This window comes from Crotalus tigris, unplaced genomic scaffold (genome assembly GCF_016545835.1).
Source record: "Crotalus tigris isolate CLP2741 ecotype Arizona unplaced genomic scaffold, ASM1654583v1 scf7180000023748.49737, whole genome shotgun sequence".
In the NCBI taxonomy this organism is placed as follows: domain Eukaryota; kingdom Metazoa; phylum Chordata; class Lepidosauria; order Squamata; family Viperidae; genus Crotalus; species Crotalus tigris.
In genome coordinates, this window is record NW_024100157.1 from 6,513 (window position 1) to 27,292 (window position 20,780).

Here is a 20,780-nt window from a genome sequence, read left to right on the forward strand (position 1 = left end):
TTCCTAGATGCACGCTGGGAAGTGTCAACCGTTGTGAGGAATGAAGAAATGCACCATCACCTGGAAGTGGCCAGCAAATGGCCCTCACCTACTTCACCTATCCGGCTTGATGGGCTCCGGGGAAGGGATTTCGGCAGGCAATTAGGCTCCTCCAGTAGACCATGCCTTGGCACTTGCCCCGGTCCCACCCCCTTCTACCAAACACTCTCAGATCTGTCCCACTCCTGCCCAGGCCCCCACAGGCACTCTTGATGTGAACGATCTAGAGCTGGCCATGCCCATCCAATAGGCCACCCCCACTCCATCCACACCCAAGCAGTAGGCCACCCCCACCCTCCTCCGGACAACCATAATGCTGATGCGGCCCTCAATAAAATTGAGTTTGACACCCCTAATCTAAATGGTAGCGACGAATGGACTAATTTCCTGCTATAATTTGCCTTTTTAAAAAAAGATAGGCTGGTCAATGCAAGCCTCATCTTAGTACAATCGTACGTCTGGGAAAAGCGGCGACACGGCGGGATCACAATGGCATTTCCCCTCTCCCTCGCCTTAGCAATAGATACTGGAAGGCAAATACGCTGCTTCGGTACTGAAGATAATAGGCGCAATTGATAACTGATCATGAATGTGCCTAATCGCTACCTATTGTCATCGCTATTTTGTGGTATTTGTTGTGCAGATTTCAGAGTACTTCGGGACACTTTGGAATTCGTACTGTAGCTGTACGAAACAGTAGTCTCTTTTTGCGTCCAACGGATCTAGAAAAGGAGGAAGCAAAAGCGTGTTATTGCCCAATCTCATTAGTTCAATTTCTCCACTTGAAGCTGCCGTTCTCAATCTCAGAGTGGGAGAAAAACGGCTATTGAAACTTAGTTCACTCTAGTCTAAACTTTTTCCATGTTCGAAGCTCTAGCGGCACAATGACGTATGAGGTGCGCTTGCGCTGAATGCGGCCGCTGTTTCAGCTCACTTCCGGGTTTCCCTGTGGAGTTTCGTTGGGGTCGCGCCGCGGAGCTGGTGAGATTCGTTCCCCCCAAGCCCCGCCTCCTGGTGGGGGAAACGAGTCGGTAGTGAGCTTCTTGGGGAAAGAAGGCGAAATGGAGTTGGAGGAACGCAGGCGGGGACAGATTTGGTGAGGAAAACTGCAGGAAGGTGCGGGAAAGAAGGCTAAAAGGTAGGTTATAGGAGAGAAACGTTGCTAGGGAGAAGATTGTTTTTCCCTCTGTCCCGAAATACAGCAGTTACGCTTTAAAGGGGAAAACAGATCAAAGTCGGGATAGCGCTCTATTAGTTCATTAGCGCGGTGCCATTTACATTGCTGAGAGCATTGCTGAAAGAGATCCCTCAGAAAAGCGTCAAGTTTATGTATACAGGTTGTCCTCTGCTTACAACCGTTCGTTTAGTGTCTTTTTTTCTTCTCAAAATTACAGTGGCACTGAAAAAAGCAACATATGACCCGTTTTTCATACTATCACAGCATCCCCGTCACATGATCAAAATTCAAATGTTTGGTAACTGGCATGTCTTTATGACGATTGCAGTGTCCTGGAATCATGCAAACACATTTTATCACCTTCTGACAAGCAAAGTCAAATGGAGAAGCCAAATTAACTCAACAACCAGATTATTAACTTAACAACTGTGGCAAGAAATTATGTAAAATGGGGCAAAACTCACCTAACAACTGCCTTGCTTCGCAACAGAAATTGTGGTCATAAGTCGAGGACTACCTGAATCATGCCTATTGCAATTATGCTTACAAAAATGATTACCTTCAAGAACACCTCTTACCATTTAACAGTTTCAACAGAAATAGTTCTGTTAATTCACTCTTCTACCAGAGCAACTCCCAGATGCGTAGACATACTAATTCCACATTTCAGTGTACCCCACTATAGTTGTGCTGCAGGAAAGCTTTAATAACATGCCTTTTAATAAGCATTTGTGTGGTTTTAGGAGTCACTTTTACATTTTTTATTGGCAGTTTAGCAGGATATGCAACCAAAATTATTACAATTCTCCTTGTAAGTAGACCCAAAGTATCAAATTTCTCTTTTTTGACTCTGCTATAAGCATTACTTAACCAGATCAGTGGATTCACTGTAAGATTATATATTAAAAGGAAATATAGGAACAATATCATATTTAATTGATAAGTAAATTGTTTTTCCTATCCTGTTATGAATTTTGGTTTATTGTACATGTGAAGCTCTTACTTATTCAGCATTTGTTTGTAAGTTTGTATGTCTTTTATTCCTTTCGCAATTATGTATGTATATATATGTATGTATGTGTGTGTGTATATATGTCTTTAATAACATTAAAAATGCGAATCCTGAATATGAGCATGTTAGCAAAATTAAAAGAAAAATGAACACCAGGATAGAAATATAAACAAGACTGTTTAATATAAACAAGTCTTGGTAAAAATCACTTAACTTTCGTCGGCCAAACTGCCAATGTCGTCAGAGTAGGGATAAAAGGAGATCTGGGAGTTCACCTGGGGGGTGGCTGTCTGATCGCTTCTGCCCCTCCCCTCCCTCCCCTCCCACTTTGAACCGTTTTACATTGAGGGGGGAGGGAGACAAGGAGCGGAAGCGATCAGACAACTCCTTGCAGAACCGTGGCAATGGGGTTGTAGATGAAGCAGTGGTGACTCCCATGAGAGGAAATGGGAGATCAGCGGTGCGCCATAATTGTAAGTTAGGAACTGACACGGAAGTACAGCCCAGAACGAAGGGGGAGGGAGGTAAAGAGCAAAAATGTTTGGACAGCCATCCCTTGCAGGATTGGGGCGATGAAACCATAGGTGAGACAGCGGCTAACTCCAGGAAGATGGTGACTTGACAGAGCGCCCGAGCCGCAATCTGGGGACTAATGCCCAAGATCAATCCAAAATGGGGGAGGAGAGAAGTGAGGGGCAGAAGCGATCGGACAGCCACCCCCCGGAAGCGATTGAAAGCAAGAGAACAACTTCCAAATCCACAGATCGGTTGACAGGCGCGGAACGACTCAATGCATTATAGCCGATTGAGATGAGTGGACCAATGATGCGCTCAAGAAGCAGAGTGCAGAAGCAAGCAGCTATATAGGCGAACTCCTAGATCTCCTTTTATCTGTACTCTGACGATGTTGGCAGTTTGGCCAACAAAAGCTAAGTGATTTTTACCAACAGACTTGTTTATATTAAACAGTTTTGTTTATATTTCTATTGTGGTGTTCATTTTTCTTTTAATGTTGCTAACATACATATATATACACATGTGTACGTACATATATCCATCCATACATACATACATATATGTATGTACGTACGTATGTATATATTTGAAGATACGAGTCTCAGGTATATTCATATTCAAAAACTAAAACACAGATTACCGAAACTGAAATATTTAATTAAAAACTTAGCTTTCGTCAGCGTCTGCTGACATCGTCAGAGTTCTAGCCAGGATTGAGAATCATGTTCTTATAATCTCTGTAATGCCAGGGTTTGGCTAACGAGCATGTTACCAGTCTATTCAGCTCCTGCCCCCCTGTAGTTAATTGCTGTGTTGTTTCTGTCACACTTGGTGCTGGCTGTTTAAATTTAGGCACCCTGCTCCTCTCCTCACACCCCACCTGTGTGAAGTGTGTATTCTGCCGTGCGCAGTCATCTCGCTGCTTTTCTGGCGTTTGCATATGTGATGCTGCCGTTTCAGTGGGCTGGTCCTTCTTGCTGTCATCGTCACTGTCCATGTTGGCTCCAAGTCCCCTGCTGTCACTCATCGGCACTGTCTGCCTCCCCTCAATCATCTGCTGTGATCCTAAGTCCATTGAGGAAGGGATATGATCCTTGTTGACCTGTTTGTATCAGTGAGGATCTGTGGCTGTTTCATCTTTGCTGTTTTCTTACTTAAGATATCTGGTGGCGTAATGTCTGATAAGCTGATAACAGTTCAATATGCCGCTTGATGGAATGCTTTTTGGATAGCCATGCCTCTTTTAGCAGACGGCTGTCCTTCGTTGCATCATGAGCAATGACCTTTGCCTCAGTAGAGTTAAATATGTGGTTGTGTTCTACAGTGTGAGCTCACACTTGGGATTGCTGCTCATGGTGTTTGATGGCCAATTGATGTTCATGCAGTCTTGTCTGGAGACACTTCATGGTCTCACCTACATAATTGCATATGCAATTATTATAGTTAATTTGATATACCACTGATGACATCTCACTCATGGGAAGGGTTCTTTGGGACGCATTACATGTGTTTGAAGAGTCTGATTGGGTCTATGCGCCATTCTAATGTTATGCTCAGATAATATTCTTGCAGCTGTCTCTGACACTCCATGGATATAGGGGTGTATGGTCTAAGTAGTAATGATTGGAAGCCTGTCATCTGCAGCAAATGGTGCCTGTTGCTGGTGATAACGTTGGATGAAGTCGGCGGAATAGCCATTCTGTATGCACACCTGAAAAAGGTGTGCATATTCCTTGGCTTTTTCACTTGCCGTGCTGCAGTGTGTGTTTACTCTATTAAACAGGGTGCGAATGCAGCCAATTTTGTGGGCTGTAGGATGATTGCTGTCACTATGGAGTATTCTGTCAGCGTGGGTGGCTTTGCGGTACACGCTGGTAACCAGTGTGCCCATTATGCCCAGGAAGGGTAAGATGTTATTCGCCTCTTTTTCAGCCGTGAATTGGATGTCAGAGTAGATGGCATTCAGCTTTTCCATGAAGGAAGCTTTGTCATGGCGCTTGATGACCACACAGGTGTCATCCACATACCTGGCCCAAAATCTGGGCTTGTAACCCTTCATCGCTATGAGTTCTAGCTTTTGCAACACCGCCTCAGCAATTAAATCATGATTCAATTAACAATGAATATGCTCATTGTGCAGTATTTCTTTCATGCTAGTTAATCATTACAATAAATAGCAATAGCACATAGACTTATATACAACTTCACAGTGCTTTACAGCCCTCTCTAAGCGGTTTACAGAGACAGTATATTGCTCCCAACAAGTTGGGTCCTCATTTTACCTACCTCAGAAGGATGGAATCCTGAGTCAATCTTGAGCGGGTGAGAATTGAACTGCCGAACTGCTGGCAGCCTGCAGTTAGCAGAAGTAGCCTGCAGTACTGCATTCTAACCACTGGGCCACCACAGCTCTTAAATATTCTTTAAGATAAGTATTCTTTAGTTTTTTTGCTTTTTTAAAAAAAGGTCTTTCCATTGGAAGGAAAATTTTGATCCACTCAAGAACTAACAAAAATATCCTTCCCTATTTCATTCATGGCATTTCTCATTTCTAAGATGATCAGATCTGGGCAACAAACAGACATGGAAAACTCTTTTGTTGTCCTGTCATTGTCATCTCATTTCTGGTCTGATAGCTCCCCATTCTCTTTCTGAGTTGGAAACAGTAGGGATTATGACATTTATACTGAGGTTAGGAAGGGAGAATACATGTCCAATTTCCATCTCCTGATCCATGGATCCTAAGGCTTATTTAGAGGCAATAAGATTATAGACATAATCAACATTGTATGAATTGAATGAATAGTTGATTGGTTGCTGTGAAATTTTTAACAGGAAATAAAAGAAAAAAAGCATAGCTGAAGTACTCTTGTATCCTAGCAAGCTTAATCTTTCTTAGGAGGAAAAAGATTCTTTGAAAATAATGCTTACAATTGCAGTTACAGAAAGCAAAAGAAAAATATCATTTCTGTCAGGCTTAGCTGTTGAGCCAGTTTAGTGTAGTGGTAAGGTGACTGTCTAGCCTCTTTTTAAAAATCTCCAGTGATGGAGTGACCACGATTTCTGGGGACAATCTATTCCACTGGTTAATTGTCCTCGCTGTCAGGAAGTTTCTCCTTAATTCCAGGTTGCTTCTCTCTTTGATCACTTTCCAACCATTGGCAGCCCTTCAAATATTGGAATACTGCTATCATGTCTCCCCTATTTCTTCTTTTCTTTGGACTAGCCAAACCCAAATCCTGCAGCCGTTCTTCATATGTTTTAGTCTCCAGGCCTTCAATCATCTTAGTTGCTCTTCTCTGAATTTTTTCCAAACTCTCAACATCTTTTTTGGGGGTTGAAATGCACACATCTTAAAGCTATTCCAATTAGCGAAGCATATTTTGCAAATCCTCCCCCATTTTTAAAAAATATATTTTATTGATTTTTTTAAACATAAATCACAATAGTTAATGAACAGTGCGTTGTCTTGGTTTACATTTGTAAAACAATCACTAACAATTGATTTTTGTAATCTATAATCCACATACTAGTTTTAGTTGATTTCCTCTTTTCCCAAAATATTCTCTTTTGCAAACATTGAGTTAATACAGTTCTTATTGTTTTGATAGATAACAATTAAATATATAATTTTTCCCAATATTCCTAAAAATAATAATCACACCAATATAATATTTCTTTTCTATCCAATCATTCTGGTTGCCTTATCATAGATCTTGTTACAGTCGTTATTTTAATTTGTTTCTCCCACCAAATTCTAGATATTCTTACTGGTTAAGATTTTCTCAAAAATTAATTACATTTAAAATTTTAACTCTATTTTTTCATATGAACCATTTCACATATTTACATTTCTTAAGAAATAGATAAAACAGTGAAAAAGAAAGAAAGAAGAGCAAGAGTAAAGAAACATAAAAAATAACATACTACTTAAAATATATATCCCTCCTAAGCTAATATATTTTTGTTTCCAAAATTTCTTATTCTTTTTAACCATAATTAAAATATGTTTAATCTTTAAATATTCCATTTAATACATCTAGTCCAGGGCTTTTCAACCTTTTCACCCATTGTACCACTTTTAGGATATGGCAATATCCGAGGACCACCAGTCGCCTAGTAAGGCGTCAAAAACTTGATGACCCCCCCAAAAAAGGAAAAAAGTGATAAAGTACAGGTAGTCCTCGACTTACAACAGTTCGCTTAGTGACTGTTTGAAGTTACAATGGCACTGTATAAGTGCCCCCGAAGCCAAAGCCGAGCAAGACATCTGCCTGCCCACGCGGCGGCGCTCTTCCTCCCGTCCGAGGTTTTCATTGTTGTGAGCATTTCTGTTGAGGATTGGCAGTCGGGGTGGGGTGGGGTGGTGTTTGGTTTTTATTCCCCCCGTCTGCTGGGTGGTTGCAGCAGGTTTTGGTCACTTCACATGACCCTGGGACATTGTGACCGTCATAAATATGAATCAGTTGCCAAGCATCTGAATGTAAATCACAAGACCCTGAAGATGCTGCAACATTCCAGCTGATCGGCGCTTCTTCTGGGCTCAGCAGAAGCACCAGGATCACTGCTGAGCTCCAGCTGCAGCCTGGCGCTGATCCTGGCACTTCCACTGAGCCCTGACAGCCCTGAAGAAGCACCGATCAGCTGGAAAGCAGCACTGATCCTGGTGCTTCCGCTGAGCTCTGACAGCTCCAGCCATCTCTTGCTCAGGCCTGTGCAGTGCCACCGGTTCAACTCATTCCCCTCCTCTGCTACCACTTTTCTAGGATGGTCGCGTACCACCTGCCAGGTGCCAATGTACCATAGGTGGTACCTGTACCACTGGTTGAAAAGCCCTTCCCCAAAGATTCCCTAACTTTCAAACAGCTCTTGGCTGACAACAGTTACCCAGTATGAGGGGCTCAGAAGAAAGAGATGCCGGCAATACTAACTTCCAAAAATGCGGGGCTCAGAGGCAGCTACAAGCAGGGGAGGGAGGGGGAGGCAAAGAAACAAAATCATACCTGATTGACAGGGAGCATAGTAACCCTGCCCCTACTCTGCAGAGGGCAGATCCCCATCATCCCTGGCCTGACGGGTCTTTCTGCCCCACCGTTGCAGACAAAGGGAGGCTCCAATGAGAAGGAGAAGGAAGAGGATTTAAGAAAGCTTAGCAACCAGAGTGGGGATCCCCCCCCAAAAAAAACGTGCTTCGTGGGTAACCACCCAGCATGACAGAAGTGACCAAAACCTGCTGCAACCACTCAGCAGACGGGGGAATAAAAACCAAACAGCCCCCCCTGCCAATTCTCAACAGAAATGCTCACGACAATGAAAACCTTGGGTGGGAAAGAGCACAGGCAGGTGGGCGTATTGCTCGGCTGGTGGCTGGGAAGGGGAAAGAGGGCAGCTTCACCACCCGCAAACACTGCCCTCTCATGAAAGCAGGATGAAAACTCTGAAAAACCAGGAAAAAAGGTTAAAACAGAAGAGTGTCTCTTCTCAACAAGAAAAAAAAAAGATCACATCTGGATCCAGCTCTGGGGGGTGGAGTGGGGGATTTTTATTTTTTGCCTCATTTTACTAATTTAAAAAGACCTCCTCCCCAACACCAGAAGTCACGCACCATCACCGTTCATCTGCTGCGCCCCGCACAGACCCAAATCCCTTCTTTCCCTTCCTTTGAAACAACCAACCTCCCCACCAAATCCTCCATTCCTCGCTTCTGAATTACAATGAAAGAAAGCCAATTTTTTTCTTTTGTGGTCTTTACATATTTAAATTGCTAGAAGGAAGTGGAGAAGTAAGCCATCACAAGACACTCTTCTGTTTTAACATTTTTCCCTTGTCATTTTTTTTGAGTTTTCATCCTGCTGTCGTGAAAGGGCAGCATTTGGGGGGAGTGAAGCTGCCCCCTCCCCCCAAGCCACAGCCGAGCAAGACACCTCCCTGCCCTCCCGACCGCGCTTTTCCTTCTGTCCAAGGTTTTTGTTGTTGTTAGCATTTCTGTTGAGGATTGGCAGTGGTGTGTGTGTGTGTGTGTGTGTGTGTGTGTGTTTGGTTTTTATTCCCCCTCCCCGTCTGCTGGGTGGATGCAGCAGGTTTTGGTCACTTCTTTTTTTCTTTTCTTTCTTTTTTTTAATGAAGAAATTTTATTGGTTTTTTCATTTTTACATAAAAATGCTTGAGAAACAATGTGGTGGTTGGGCTATCAATTATCCTAAAACAAAATCATACATATATCACACAAATTATTTTTTTAGAAATTCCCTCTTTATTTCCCACATAATATTTTACCAATTGAAATTATTACATTTGTAAAAAAGAGCTCAATCGATTCAATCGATCATCAATCACATTTCAATTATAAGAATCCAAATCGTGTTTTTAAGCTTTACTATTTTAAAAATTATCATATTCCAATTAAGCTTATATAGACATATTAGCACTTCGGGCATCCCTCATTTCTCTTTTCCCTATCATGATGTTCTATCTAAGGTAAATATATTATCCCAAAAAACAACATCCTTACATTTTTTTAGATATAGCCTATTGCTTAAACTAATACATCATTTATTAATGCTATTACTTCTCTTATCACAAATACCTCCTCTTCTCCCTCTATTACAAAATAGTTATCTTGGTTAAAATTAAGATATCAGTCCAAAAGACTACATTTCTGTCTATTTTAAATATATATTCTATCAATCAATTAAATAACATTTACCCCTCCAACTATTTATCATCTCTAATACTCAATATTGTTACAAAAATATCCTTTTATAAAATCACCTATTTCATTTGTTATTAAAACAATTCGAGCGTCAACAATCTTTTTAACCCATTCAGTGGAATTTTAAGCCACATTTTTAAACCTAACTCTAGCTTTCTTTCTATACCAAGCTGGTTTCCATAATAAAGCTTCTGCATCACCAAACCTCAACATTTGAGTAAAGCTATTTCTCAATACATCAAAATAATCAAAGTTCTCTTCTTTCTTCCAATATCATCTGAATAGTATAGTCAATTTTATTCCTTATTGTAGTTGCTAGTTGATTGTCCACATTATCACAATTTTCAATGACTTGTAGCTGAATGTCAAGCTCTGTTATTTTGGGGAGCTCAAATAGCTCAGTTAATGTTATTCTTTGATCATCAATGTTCTCCATAGGTCGTAAGTAGGATTGTATAGAATTAATTTGCTCAGTAGTTTCTACTGTAAGTTCATAATTAAATTGTAAGTGCAGTTCCTCTGTCTCATTCAGTTGAATATCTTGTAGAGTAAGAACCTCTCTAGGGTTACTCTGTTCTTCCTCCGTTATTCTTTGGTCTATATTTTGAACCGATGGTTGAAAGTCAATTTGTGGTTCTCTAGTATCATCTTTGATTTTTCTCCAAGATTTGATATAAGCTTTTATATAGTTTGTAGTTTCCAAAATCTTTTCCAATATAAGTTCATAGTCGAGCTGTGGATAAGGTTCCTCCATTTCAATGGTGAAGTAATTTTTGATCAAGAATAGTCTTTAATCTTTTGACTTCCAGTTCCGGATCGTGGCACCTCTAGTCGTACGAAGAGATCCCTCTCTTTGTCGGCTAGCTTCCCTCTGCCAGTAGACCCTTATATGGGTCAAAAGTTGCCTTGGAGGGTGTGACTACCGTCGAGGAGGCTTAGCTCGGTTGCGGAGGAGCAGCGGCTCCTCCAGCTCTCTGAGCTAACTCTGAGGGCCAACGGAGAAGAAGATCGGCCAGTAAAATGACTGATCACCTAGCCGCACCAATTGCAAGTCAAAAGACCATCCAAGCATGAAGAACCACCTTGGTGAATCCGGGTGAGACCTTTCCCTTCTCTCACTGTCCTGACTACTTTCCTGTAAAGAGTTGTTGACTATTTTCCTTTTTAAAGAAAGTGGCGGCTGCCTATATGGGAAAAAGAGCTAAAAAGAAAGAAATTAAGAATTTTTTGTTTTTCTGCTTGTTTTTCTTACTATTGGATTCCTTTTTTGGGGGGATATTTAGGGGAAAAGAAGAAAAAGTGGACACTGTTACCTTCAATTTTTATAATGCTGGAGATACCTCTCTTGTTAACTTTTTAAAGAAAGAAAAAAAATTTCTTTAACTTCATTAACTTGGAAAAAGGACTTTACAGTCCACTGAGGACATCTGGTGGCAAAAAGTGACATTACAAATGTACTTGTTATTTGAAGAGGGATTGGACTTTCATATGATAATAGAAGAGAAAAGTTAACTTGACAGCTGGGTGATGAAGCTGGCTATTAGACTTTTGGAGGCGGACATTTGTGGATTTTTTTCAAATACAGTCTCTAATAAAGGAATAGGCTAGTCTACCACCAAAATGGAAGAAAGTTACCCACACCTTGTCTATGATTTAATACTGGAAAAATTTTTAGAATTCACAGAAGACTTCAAAACCTATTTGAAACCTTGGAGAAAACTTAAAGATGCTACTTTGGAACTTCAAATTGACTCTCCAATAATGAATCAAGTTATAGAACAAGGATTAATAGAGGAAGAGCAGAGTAATCCTGAACAGGCCTCTATACATCAAAATATACAACTTAAGAGACAGAGGAACTATGATTACAATCCAATTGTGAACTTACACTGGGAGAAAATGAGGAAACCACTGAGCCAACTAATTTTACCAATGATTTCTTGGTCATCAAAGTTTTCCGTCAGTTGTAAATAACTGACGGAAAACTTCGATGACCAAGAAATCACAGTAATTGATTCAGTTCAACCTCCAAAAACAACAGAGATTGACATCCAGATACAATTCTTCGAAAATTACAACAAAGCGGATAACTTACTTTTAACTGTAACATGGAATAAAAGTGAATATAATGTTCAGATGATATTGGCAGAAAGGGAAGAAAACTTTTCAGTTTGAATTGGTCAGAAATTTTTGTAACCAAATTTTGAGGCTCGATAACCGAAAAGCTTTAATATGGGAACCGGCATAGAAAGAAAGCTAGAGTTAGGTTTAAACGTGATATAAAATGTTACTTGATGGATTAAAAAGGCTTTAGAGATTTTGTCTGATTTAATAACGTATGAAGGATGTGAATTTACTGTTATAGCTAAAGGAGTAAACTTTATTAGGAGTAAACTTTATTAGGGGTTAAAAGATTTGATAGATGTAGATAGATGAAATGATAGAACATATTTTTAAAAATAGAAATATATTTGTTGGACTTACATTATTATTTTAAACATGATAATTATGCTGTAATAGAGAGAGAGATTTTGTCTGATTTAATAATGAATGAAGAATGGGAATTTTCTGATATTATAGTTGATAAGTATTTGAAGGTCTAAACTTTATTAAAGGGGTTAAAAAGATTTTTTTACTGACGTAGATTGATGAAATGACAGAATATATTCTTAAAAATAGAATTATATTTGTTGGAGTTATATTATTATTTTAAATATGATAATCATGTTGTAATAGAGAGAGAGGAAGAGCTATTTGTGATAGAAAAAAATAGTTTCAATGAATGATCTATCATTAAGGATACCTGAAATCCCAACTATATATTCATTAAAACATAATTGGAGTATGAGAACTGTAATTAGTAAAGCTTAAAAACAGGATATAGATTATTATAATCGCAATGTGGATTGATGACTTTTGCTTGATTGAACTTTACCTAAAACTCTATTAATTTTAATAAGCAATATTATATCTAGGAAATAGAGAGGAAATTTTTGATAATTAATCTGAGCTATACTTATCTGATTTTGTCTTCAATTGATTTGTCACCCTGACCACCACGTTGTGTCCTAAGCTTTTATAAAAATGGAAAAAAACCAATAAAACTTTTTTCCAAAAGAATAGTCTTTAATCTTTTAATGAAAGCTATATTTCAAAACAATCAACAAATATCCACCTCCAAAATTCTAATAAACCAATTCACCACAGTTGTTACAAATCTTTTATCTTTTCTCTTTATTTGAAAGTCAAATTCATCAAATAGCAAAAGAAAATAGAGTTGTAATGGGATTTTTTGCCACAAGATGTCCTCAGTGGACTGTAAACTCTTTCTTCCAAATAGGTAAAAATTTATCTCTTTCAGAAGCAGAAAAAACAAAAGCCAATATCTCCAATATAATAGATAGAGTAAAAAATATAGTGTTTCTTTTTTATTTTATTTTTTTCAAGGCCCCTAGGTATCCACAAAGAAAAATCAAGTAGTCAATAAAGCTTTAATTATTTTAGTTCGTTTAAAACTTTCTTTCCCAAGTAGATAGAAGCTCTCTTAAGACAGGGAAGTGATCAAAAACTTTTTACAGGCAAATAGTCAGGACAGAGAGAGAGAAGAAAGGTCTCACCCGGATTCACCACGGTGGTTCTTTATGCTTAGATGATTTTCTGACTTCGACTGGCGCAACTAAGTGATCGGCCATTTTATTGGCCGATCTTCTTCTCCGTCGGCCCTACGGAGTTAGTTCGGACTGCAGGGGGAGCCGCCGTTCCACTGCAGCCAAGCAAAGCCTCCTCAATGGTAGTCGCCCTTCCAGGGCAATTTAAGACCCACATAAGGGTCTACCGGCGGAGGGAAAACAGCCGACAGAGAGAGGTCTCTTTGTACGACTGAGGTGCCACAATCCGGAAGTGGAAGTCAGGTTTTGGTCACTTCTGTCATACTGGGAAGTTACCCACGAAGCACGTTTGTTTTTTGGGGGGGGATCCCCACTCCGGTTGCTAAACTCTGCCTCCACTTCCTCCTCACCGGAGCTCCCCTTTGTTTGCAATGGTGCATCAGGAAGACCCCTGCTGGGCTGGGGATGATGAGGATCTACCTTCTGCGGAGTAGTGGCAGGGTTCCAGCTGATCAGCGCTTCTTTTGGGCTCAGCAGAAGCACCAGGATCAATGCCTGACAGCCCCGAAGAAGCGCTGATCAGTTGGAAAGCGGTGCTGATCTTGGTGCTTCCGTTGAGTCCTGACAGCCTGGAAGAAGCACTGATCAGCTGGAAAGCTGTGTTGATCCTGGCGCTTCCGCCGAGCCCTTTCAGTCCCAAAGAAGCACTGATCAGCTGGAAAGCGGCGCTGATCCTGGCGCTTCTGCTGAGCTTGGCAGCCCAGCAGCTCCAGCCGTCTCTCTCAGGCTTGTGCGATGCTGCCACCAGTTCAGCTCATTCCCTTCCCCTGCTACCACTTCTCTATGATGGTCGTGTACCTGCCAGGTGCCAATGTACCATTGGTGGTACGTGTACTACCAGTTGAAAAGCCCTGTGGTAGATGACCCCTGTTTTTCTTCTGGGGTTGTTGGTTTCAAGCTACAAGCCCTACTGTCTTTAGGACTGCCATTGTGTTTCTAGGCTTGTTTACAGTTACTGGGGGGAGGGAGAGTTTGGGATCCATAGGTGCTCCTTATCGATGTGAGAACCAAAACTGCTGAGGAGATGTTTTAGCAGATTGAAATTTCTTCTCATAAAAATTGCTAAAAGATTAATTGGACAATGTGACCTGAACTGTCAGAGAGGGGAGGGAAAGTTTTACTCTTTCAATTATCTGTTTCCTGCCATATTCTCAGAGCTAGCTTCCTTTCTATCTTATTGGTTTGTTAATGCCTAATACATTAGAGAATGCGGTGTCTGTGGGGTTTTGCGTTATTGGGCTTCTCAGCTGGACTTTGACACTGAGCTAGCTCTCTAAACATTTCCAATTTCATTAAGGGGTCCTGAGCCCCTATGCCCTTCTGGTAGCCTTCAAGGGGTAGTGAAGACTCAGGAGAAGATGCCTGAAATGGAGCAGCCGGCTACAACCAGGTTGGGCTCAACCAGCGGGACTCTGGCTGGGGCCGAAAGCAGTTCGTAACCTGATTGGCCTCGACATGCCCCAAGGAGCAAATTGAACAAAAGGAGCCAACCCCGGCCCCAGAATGGATGGGTGGAGCAGTAGTGTTCAACCAACTCAAGTTGGAGGAGTGGCGAAAGGGGCTGTGGAAAGCTGCTGAAGCTGAATTCTTGTTGTACTACCATTGGCCTGAATGGAGCAGAAAGCTGAAGTGGTGGGAGCGAGAAGCTTCAGAGTGGACAGCACCTAAGGAGCGCTACTTGCCAAGGTGTGGCAGCCAATCAGTGGAGCAACTGAGGCAGAAGTTTAGCAGCCTAGAGGTCCAAGAAGGAGAGCTGGTCCCATGGCTGGATCCTAGACCCCCGAGGGGGCTCAGCTCTTCTCCCAGCACCGATTCTGGCCCTTTCACCCCAGCACTCAACAGGAGTAGGAGCTGCTGTGGCTGGAGGAGCATTGTCAGTCTTTTTTGTGTAAAAGGGAGAGGAACATTTTAACATCACTAATTATGTGAATTGAAAACATTTTTTAAATTCTTTTTGGGGTTGTTCGTTGCTTGGGATGGAGGAGGATCTGTTCTGTTGATGCAGTGGTTCTCAACCTTTTTAATGCCACGACCCCCAACTGGTCGTAAGTCGAGGACTACTCAACCGGTCGTAAGTCGAGGACTACTCAACTGGAGCAGCACTGTTTGCAGAATGGGACTTTGGGCGAGCTCAGCAGGGCAGAGACAGCCTGGACAATTCCTATTGGCTTTTGAAAGCCAATAGAATTAGACTCTATTCAAGAGAGTCTATTCTATTGGCTTTCAAAGCCAATAGAATAAAAGGGAGTAGCACAGCTAAGGAAAAGGGGGAAAAAATGGCGGACTGCGTTGTTTGGCAACCCCCGTGAAATGGTCGTTCGACCCCAAATGGGGTCCCGACCCACAGGTTGAGAACCACTGCTCTAGAAAGTAACACAAGTGCATTATGGAAGTGCGTCGAGGCAAAGCTCAAGGTTTACTTCAGATCAAGGTAGTAAGCGGCTAGACCAGTGGTCCTCAACCTTTCTAATGCTGCGACCCCATAATACAGTTCCCCATGTTGTAGTGACCGTCAACCACTTATACATCACCGGGTGCCAGAGGCATGGCCAAAGAAAAGGGGGAAAAAATGGCGGACAGCCTTGTTTGGCGACCCCCGTGAAATGGTTGTTCGACCCCAAATGGGATCCCGACCCACAGGTTGAGAACCACTGTGTTGATGGAAGGGGGGAGGCTTTGTGTTTCCTCTGCTTTATTCTTTATCCTTTTGATGCATTAGGGTGTGAATGGAGGAAAGAATGTGCCATGGGTCATCTGCCTTATCTCCACTCTGCTCTGGTAGGAGCAGGATGTCATGAAATGAAACCTAGAGGATTACGCCTGGGAACTCTGCTTATCACCTTGGTTCCCATAACAACCTCACACCTGGGGATTGGATGAAATTAAACTGGACATTTGGCCGTTGGGGTGGGGTTCGAATGGGATGCTTTAGTATAATGTTTTGTGTGGGAAAATATCAGATCTTGCTTTATTTTCTTGCTATCATTGCCTCTCAATAAAAGTTCCTTTTGAAACAATGCCTGTTTCAAGAATTCTGCTTTCTTGGGAGGATTAGTTGAAGTAGGACCTTACAACTTCCTCTCAAGATGCCTGCTGCACAGTAAGAGTTTCTTCTTCCATTTACCAATGATATCTTGATTTCACTTCCAAAGCTTCTAATTCTCTCTGGAAGCAATTGAAGTCACTTGCCATATACATCTTCCAGTGAAGCAGTTTCATTTTCTAAGCATGCCTGAGTATTAACTTTCACTTTTTGGATTTATTTTATTTTGCTTTAAAAGTTGATTAGTGGTTGAATGCTGATTTATCTCAACCCCTTGTTAGATTCTAATTGCTTTTTTCTTTTTACTTTTTGATATATTATTCTAGATAATCTCTGTCCCTTCCATATGGAAGCAAGGCAGCATTTGCGTGGGTGAAGAGCTCTCAGACTCTCACCACTAGATTCTGTATTTTTTGAATTTGCAAAATATCTGGAATTTATTTTTATTGATTTTTTCTTATAACCTTCTTATAACTGAAATATAGAGGAAAACATATCTTGATTGTTCTTGTTCCCTGGTCAAGTTTCACAGATTAAAATAGCTGAAGAGTGGCTGAAATCTAAGAAAGGAGTGTGAGGAAATATTCAGCCTTTAGCTGAATTTCTCTTTAAAAAACTGGACGAGACTATAATCTTTTTGCAAAAAATGTTAGGGCATGGAACTTTGGATGAAGACACACAGAAGGACTTTGATCCAGTTTGAGATCAAAGAGATATTTTTGCAGCTGGAGAACTAACAAAATGGATTTCATCTGTTGTCCCAAAGCTCAAGCCTATATGTTTCTACTACAATATCCAGCCTCTGACTGAAAAGGGAAGTGACAAATTCTTTTCTTCTATGAAGATTGAGAGAGACTGGATGGATTTATTACAGGGTGGGAGCTAATGTAGTAATGTAGATCAGTATTCAACTAGAGGGGATAATATGTCTATATGTATTGTTTTGATGCACTTTTTTAAAATGTTTTGATTGTTTTTGTTTTTTGTCTTGTTTTTTTCTTTTTCTTTTTTTGTTTTCTGTGGGATTTTTTCTTTGGGGTTTTCTATTTTGTATTTTAACCTTGTCTTGAATAAAATAAAAATATAGATTAAAAAGAAAAAGAAAAGATTTCTTAAACTCTTCCCCATCAACATAAAGGTCAAGCTCTCAACATCTGATAAACTTCACCTTTCAGCATATTAAATTACAACTTAAAGTGCAAGACGGCAGCTTCAGTCAGATGATGGGAAAAAGCTTTGTCATCATGTTATGTGGAACAATACAATCATGCCTGGGAGATCACGCTTAACCATTTCCAGGATCTGAGTTAGTCACTGAGTGATTTGGCTTTATTGTTTAAAAGTTTTCTGCCCCGAAATGCTGACTTGGTATCTATCATCTACTCCCATTTAAAGAGAGCTGATCCACAAGAGGAGGAACTGGACCATCTTTGTTGTTTCAAAGTATTAATTTTGAGACATGAGTAGTAGGTACAGCTAATACTGTTTTATAGTCTGTGAAATTAAGGTAAGTGGAATGGTGTCACTACGATTAGTGGTCATGCCAGAATCTATACTTGCAGTACAAGATCTACAGGACTGATTGTATTCACTTTGTACATTTGGATGCAGTTTTGCCTCTCATGATTTGGACTATTTTATTTTTAAAGATAAACATGATACCAGTTGGAAAATTTCTGCTTTTAAATCAGAGGGTTATATCAGATAAGCGTAAGCATCTTTAAACTCTCATGCACTGGTTTTAATGTAACTGTTTAGATAGACAGATGTTGAGCCAGATGGCATTGTGTCTCCCATCCAGTCCCATCAAGCATTATTATTAGTGTCCATTGAGATAGAGTATATATTTGCTATTGTGTTGGTTCCAGAGAGCTGGGGCTCCATTATAGTGAGAGCTTGCACTGCTTTGTGCTTTAATATTGATGTGCTACATAGCTCTTCAGCAAGATTCTTTCTGCTCCCCCTCCCCATTCCCCAATACTTTTTCTTTCAATGTCTGCTTATATTTCCAACAGTGCCTTGGAGTTGCTCATGCTGGCACTTTGCCTGGTGTTTTTCAGAATTCTGTTATGAGAAGCACAAGACAACAGTAAGCAGTTTCAGATTTGTCAATACATTCAGCAATTCACAGACTCCAAGTGTTTGTGTCAAACCGCATATGCTTTCATCCCTTTGATGTGTAAACTTTTAAGAAGGCCTCCACATGTTTCTGGAGTGTGTAGATAGGACCGAAGTGCATCCTGAAAACAAGCTTTTTATGTGTGATAATATCTGTGAAATAATGGAGGAAAGGTATTGGTTTGCTTATTGCTTATGTATTCCAGGACAGAGTTTTTTTGTGTTTGTGTGTTTTGTACCTCAATCTTAAAACATAGTCTCTCTCAAATTGAAGTCTCAGGATTCACAGTGTTGGCAACAGTTTGGAGATGGCTAGCTCAGAGCTTTATTCTGGGATGTTGCTTCAGTTTTCATAACCTGTCTTAGTCTGTCATCTCGGTGTTAAACATGTCTGATTCTGCTTAGTTTTTGTGAGTTTGCAACTTATCTGAGTAACTGAATGCCATTTCTTCCAAGTAATATATGCACATACCTAGATCTATGGGCATTCAATGTCCTTTCTTCCAAATGGATTTCCCTACATTTCCCTAGATGTTGGCTACTTTATAATAACATAATACTAATTATAGGTATCCAGACTCAGTTCTTGAGAATAATAAAATTGTGTTGCTTTTTGCCTATAGTCTATGTAGATTAATACTGGCCAGGCGTGGCTGGGTGGTTCCTGCTATTTAGAATGAATGATTCCCAGATTCCGTTGCCATTGACTGGGCTGAGCGGTTTAATAGGAGTTGAAGTTTAAAATATCTGGCAATTGCCAAGGTGCCTATCTGTGCAGAAAATCACTAGATTTCATTCAGAGATTTTCATAGCATTATGATTGGGGATGCTAAGTATTGAACTCAGCTTTCTGTTTGCGAAGTAGCATTCTGCCACTGGACTATGGCCCTAATTTTTCCCATAATGCTGGAAAATCAACCTATCACCAGTTAATTCTACTGTGAATATATTTTAGGAAAAGGGAGGGGGAATACTCCTAAAAGCCCATCCAGTGACTCAACTAGGATAGGATTTTAATTTGGATTTGTGAGGTTCCAAAGATGTGACCACTATGCTACATTATAATTTTGTTGTCCATGGAAGGAAATCTAGTCTGTACACATATGAAGAGGTGAAGGTTCTCTCCATCAATAGGAGGTCAGAGTTTAAAAGAAATTCACCCTGTGGTTGCTGTGTTCTGCTTTTAAAACTGTAGTGTTCAGAGTTCAGGAAGTCTTGTGACAAGATCAGCCTCAAAACCAGGGGCTTATTTTCTCCATTCTACCCCTACTTCAGAGGAGCAATGCAGCTTTTGCCCTTGGTCTCCGGAGCTTCCATGACCCTATTCAGACACCTACCCACCTCAATGGAGTACATGGTGTTTAAGCATTAATTGTATCAGTTTGTTTGCTTTATGGTGGAAAGGAGTTGCTAATGTCCTGGGGTGAACCTGTGGTTACTGGTAAGTGGACTTCAGAGGAAATGAAATAAAGGGAGGAAAAGAAGGATGGGAATTGCAATATAATAAGAAATGTAACACTTTGCTAAGTGTTGTGGGGAATCAAGTTCCCAGGAACTTTGGGGAAGTCTTTGGAAGTATATTTACACATATCCAAATCTAGGCAAGTGATGAAATTTGGGGTGGTGAAACAATTTTATTACTGGTTGGATTTTGGGATAAGCTATATAGGGCATTTGCTTGAGTCACCTTCATAAATTATTGCTTCATAAATGTGTTTCCGTGGCTAACTTGTGTTCTGCTTATAATGTTGTGGCACCTGCATGTTTTTAGGCCAGTTTCTTTTGTTCTTCTTAAGGGAAAGAGGAATTATTATTGACCATTAAAGGCTTTATTAAGAGGACCCAAAAGGTTGTCTAATGAAGTGGTCAGTAATAAGCCAGGTTTTTTTTAGTCACTACCATCATGGAAAATATTTCTTTTTATATTCCTCACAAATAGAGATGCCTCTTGTCACTGCTCAGCAAACCTAACTCGTAGGGTTCTTGGGGAAGAAAAATTGCTGGAAGGACAGTTGGAAAGATCTTGCAAACTGTTCACTCCCCATCCATACTCAAATGTATATTCACCCACCAATATCTACTTTTGAGTAAATAAGTAGGAAAGTGACAGATAGCCTAGACTACTTATCAGCAATTCTGATGTGCTTATGTGGGGCTATGGTAAAAATTCTACTTTATGTTTATTTTTCCTCAGGTTATCATGTGATGTAAGTGTGAGACGGAAGCAAAGATAAACATGCATTCCAACCACACAACTAGGAATGGCTGCCGAGTACAGGAAGTTATGCAGGTGAATACAGATTCCTGAACTGATATCTGGAAATAAGGCTGCTTTGGGTGTAGGAACTCATATCCAGTAGGTGGAAGAAAGTTGTCCGGTTAAAGAGCTGAGTTTAACATGGAAATGGTATAATTTCTATGGATAGTTAGTTCTCAACTTACAACCATTTGTTAAGTAAACATTCAAAGTTACAATAGTACTGAAAATGTGACCA

General features: G+C 40.5%; 1 pseudogene; it reads left to right on the plus strand.

The window, feature by feature from the left end:
• The first annotated feature begins 954 nt into the window (after nucleotides 1-954).
• Nucleotides 955-20,780, plus strand: part of LOC120298160 — a 41,800-nt pseudogene continuing 21,974 nt past the window's right edge.